The following is a 4786-nucleotide window of genomic DNA, read 5'->3' as shown; positions in this document are numbered from 1 at the left end:
ATTGCAAGTTTCCTTCTGTTTTAAGAAGGCAAATTTCAACAAGCATCACTAAAACAAAAAACTGTTTTAAGAATCACAAACACCTGATATTTGCACAGTTACATACTAAGATTTAAGGCTGCCATATGCCCCCACACTCATTTTTGTATTTCATCCATGGGTGCTTATTGTGGTTTGTCTTCTTAAAACAGAAGGTATCTGTGATATCTGGAAGGGTGAAAAGCCAGAAATTTATCAACACCTCCTTGTAAACATAGAAGACTGGTATAAATCCTGCATGATTTAACAGATAATCAGAATTTCTCTGCATTCTAATATTGTACATTCCTGTTATTTTAGAAACACATTTGTTATACTATGTCACACTACTGCAGTTTACGGAGTTTACTGAAAGAAATGACTGTAAAGAGATTGAGTCCTTGGGGAGGGATGTTGCATACCTCATTATTTATTTATACAATGCTCACAAATTCTTCAGTGTTTTACCATGCAGATGGAACAATTCATATTGCAATAGAGATTCCATCCTAATGATCCTGTTATACAAGGACACTCTCCAGGGCTAGTTTCCCCAGTACCAAGTAATCAGCTTGTTTTTAGGCTGTGGGAGGCAACTGGAGTACTCAGAGGAAACCCACACAAACGCATGCATAGTCTCTGCAGATTACAAAAGAAAAATATTTAGTGCAGTGATTCAGTATCTAGTTATAAATAACTGCCATTCTGGCAGATTCATACATTAGCTGTTATATTTAGCTAACAGAAGACAAATGCATGAATCATAACCTCCACAAGGACTTGTGTTTATGGAATACCATATTAAAATAATTATTTATACTGTAAATAAATGTTTTGCAAAAATTATTGTAGTTTCTGCAAAATGTAATACATTTTTAAGGTACCTACCTCCTCCTCAGTAACCTACTACTGCCTGTTCACTACCAGTGAGTTTGAAACACTCCCTAATTAGTCACATGGGTATACGTGGGATGTGGGATGAGGGAATAGGTGGTGTGATTTCTCTGACAGCTGTATCTATGCCACCTTGCTGCTTTCTTTTACAAAGACCACTATCATAAGCAATTTTAAAATGTAAAATACATACATATAAAATGTGTATCTTTTTTTTTTTTTACTTGGAAATACACCTCCAAGCAATGCCATTTTTTAGGCATAGGCACCATAGGCATGTGCCTTGAGTGCCTCCTAGTGGTCAGGCAGGGTATGTATTGCAGCCCACTTACTACAGATTTTCTGCTACCTGCATACTGTGCAGAAGCTCAACAGGACTGAGTCTGCTCACTTTGCATACACACCAATGAGCTTCCTTTGTTAGAGACATAAATTCAGTTGTTTTACAGGGCTGTATACCTCATAGACATGCTAGGTGCAGCTTGGCAGAAGATGCTGTTCCAGCATGTGCACAGGTGGCCTCTAAGCTCATTTGAAGCCCTGGCATGCCAGATCTTTAAACAACGGCAACAGTGGAGTGCATTGTTTTACTCCTTACCATGCTCGCCAGAAGCCTCTCTGTTGTACAAAGTAAAATGGTCTCTTCTACTTCTTCATAGAAATTCTCTACTGTAGTCGAGATACATTTCTGTATGTGTTTGTGCATAGAACTGTCACCCCAGGGATCAGGTCCCAATCCCTTTGGGTGACAGTTATACAGTTATTGAAAGTGTGCACATAACTTCACTGGGAGTGTTTTGAGAATACCTACAAATAGACTGTTTTTACTGCTGGTGTATTGGTGAGAAAATATTTTTATTTTTGTTTTTATTTGACTAGTGTATTTTGCATTGTCTGTTGTTGTTGCTGAATTTTATCATCCAAGAAAACGATTATTGATAACAGGTTGTTCCACAGAAACTGGCTTCCTGCTGTGTGAATTTTGGCACCCAGGCTGCAAACTGAATTCCTCAAGGCAGTGGTCCCCAAACATGTCCTCAGGGCCCACCAACAGTGCATGTTGTGTGGAAATCCACATAGGTAGTTAATTAGCTCTGTTGAGACACTAATTACCTCACCTGTGCATGTTTGTGGTTTTCTGCAAAACATGTACTGTTGGTGGGCCTTGATAATAGGGGTTGGGGAACTGTGCTTTAAGGTACTTTATTGACCTGAGGAAGAAGGCAGAGACTTGAGAAATGCATTGTCATTTTTAATTGTGCTTGAATAACCCTTACCTGATCAAAACCCGTTTTTCTGGGCTGGTCCATCTGGAGAGGTAAGATAGCTCATGCACAGTATTTACAGTATGTCTTTATAATGTATATTCTGAGAGATATTTATTTCTCCAGCCTTCTTGATTTCCTGCTGTGCAATGCTGAAATAATGAGTGGGAGGGGTTACCTGCATTAGAAAAATAAATTCAATTGCAGGACTCTGAGCTTATTCTGTACGTGGCTTAAATTAAGTGCGATAAAAGATAATGGACATTAAAACACAGGCAATAGAAACAACTGCAAAAGGTGTCATATACCTTTGACTGGTTTATTTATAGCCACATTTCATTTGAAGTTTCTTAGAATAAGCCACATTTGGTCAGATTATGGTCTCCATATTGAAAAATGCATTGCAGTGTACATCTTGTGCAATGTTTGGGGGGGGGGGGGGGGAGTGTATCAGCGCTTCAAGGATGTGTACTGTTGCCCAGGATGAACATGTGGTGTTGAGTTAGAAGTCGTGGTTAAGGAGCTAAATGTACAACTTGCAGCACCAAGATCCATATACAATATGAAAAAGTGTTTTTTGCTGGGCAAACAGGTACTGTCTGGAATCAATGTAGAGGGGCTGAAGTACAGCCAGTGCAGGATAGAGAGGCTGCTAATTGTATTACAGTTAGAAGCTACATGCTTAAGTTACATGAAGTTTGCTGTTTATATAATGTTAAGGCACCCCTCAAATGTATTAAAATGGTAAAATAATGCCCATGTTGGGCTAGATTACCTCTTGCCAACTGTGCTACCGCTGCTCATTATCATTTGGGTGCCCCTTGTAAACTAGCCTTTTGCTTTCACTGTGGTTGGGGCAATATAGGAAGTAGTTTCTTCGACTGAAGATCCACTCGAATAAGAAGAGGACTGGGAGGTGGGAGAGGGGACCCTGACAACAAGGAGCAGCGGCAGCACAATTAGTAAAAGGTAATCTAGTCCACCCTGGCTTTATTTATAGTTTTAATACAGTTCAGAAGTAATTTAAGGATGTTGATTTAAGGATGATTTAAGGCTCCACTGGACTCCAGCCCAACAAGCTTGACAAAAGTAGGCTTAAACCAAGTGGCTAGATTAATTCCAGTTTTCTGCTGAGGCACAAAAATGGTAGGGTCATCTTTTGACCCTACTCAACCTGTCTTATGTTGGTGGTTCGACATGTGGAAGAATGGGACATTCATACCATTAAGGTGAAGCCTGCAAATCTGTGGACTCTGTGAGATGCAACCATGCCTGCCATTGTGCCAACACAGACCTGAATCTCCAGCAATGTCTCCAATATCATATATAATAATCTATCTATCTATCTCTCTCTCTCTCTCTCTCTCTCTCTCTCTCTCTCTCTCTCTCTCTCTCTCTCTCACTCTCTCTCTCTCTCTCTCTCTCTCTCTCTCTCTCTCTCTCTCTCTCTCTCTCTCTCTCTCTCTCTCTCTCTCTATATATATATATATATTATATATACACACACACTCACATGGCAGTTGCTTCAATGCATTTCAGGGTGTGGTCCTGGTCAAGACAATCTCCTGAACTTCAAACTGAATGTCAGAATGGGAAAGATTTAAGCAATTTTGAGCGTGGCATGGTTGTTGGTGCCAGATGGGGCCGGTCTGAGTATTTCACAATCTGCTCAGTTACTGGGATTTTCACACACAACCATTTCTAGGGTTTACAAAGAATGGTGTGAAAAGGGAAAAAACATCCAGTATGCGGCAGTCCTGTGGGCAAAAATACCTTGTTGATGCTAGAGGTCAGAGGAGAATGGGCAGACTGATTCAAGCTGATAGAAGAGCAACGTTGACTGAAATAACCACTAGTTACAACCGAGGTGTGCAGGCAAAGCATTTGTGAAGCCACAACATGCACAACCTTGAGGCGGATGGGCAAAAACAGCTCACTACAAATAGGAAAAAGAGGCTACAATTTGCCAGAGCTCACCAAAATTGGACAGTTGAAGACTGGAAAGATGTTGCCTGGTCTGATGAGTCTCAATAGAGTCAGAATTTGGCGTAAACAGAATGAGAACATGGATCCATCATGCCTTGTTACCACTGTGCAGGCTGGTGGTAGTGGTGTAATGGTGTGGGGAATGTTTTCTTGCACACTTTAGGCCCCTTAGTGCCAATTGGGCATTGTTTAAATGCCACGGGCTACCTGAGCATTGTTTCTGACATGTCCATCTCTTCATTACCACCATGCACCCATCCTCTGAGGGCTACTTCCAGCAGGATAATGCACCATGTCACAAAGGTCAAATAATTTCAAATTGGTTTCTTGAACATGACAATGAGTTCACTGTACTAAAATGGCCCCCACTGTCACCAGATCTCAACCCAATAGAGCATCTTTGGGATGTGATGGAAACAGATGTTTGGTTCCTGGATGTGCATCCCACAAATCTCCATCAACTGCAAGATGCTATCCTATCAATATGGGCCAAAATTTCTAAAGTATACTTTCAGTCTTTTGTTGAATCAATGCCGCATAGAATTAAGGCAGTTCTGAAGGCGAAAGCGGCCAGTATGGTGTTCCTAATAATTCTTTAGGTGAGTATATATATATATATATAT

The 4786-nt window shown here is 40.5% G+C and overlaps 1 long non-coding RNA gene across 1 annotated transcript; it reads right to left on the bottom strand.

The window, feature by feature from the left end:
• Positions 1-411: 411 nt before the first annotated feature.
• On the bottom strand, positions 412-2349 carry LOC137549632 (uncharacterized). The gene is made up of 2 exons (XR_011026838.1): positions 2190-2349; positions 412-657 (listed from the first exon to the last, which is right to left on the bottom strand). It is a non-coding gene; the product is annotated as an uncharacterized lncRNA (long non-coding RNA).
• Between the last annotated feature and the right edge of the window lie 2437 nt (positions 2350-4786).

The sequence above is a fragment of the Hyperolius riggenbachi genome, chromosome 1 (genome assembly GCF_040937935.1).
Source record: "Hyperolius riggenbachi isolate aHypRig1 chromosome 1, aHypRig1.pri, whole genome shotgun sequence".
NCBI classification, from domain to species: Eukaryota; Metazoa; Chordata; class Amphibia; order Anura; family Hyperoliidae; genus Hyperolius; species Hyperolius riggenbachi.
The sequence above is the reverse complement of the archived record's forward strand: the minus strand, read 5'-3'. Positions and strand labels throughout refer to the sequence as shown.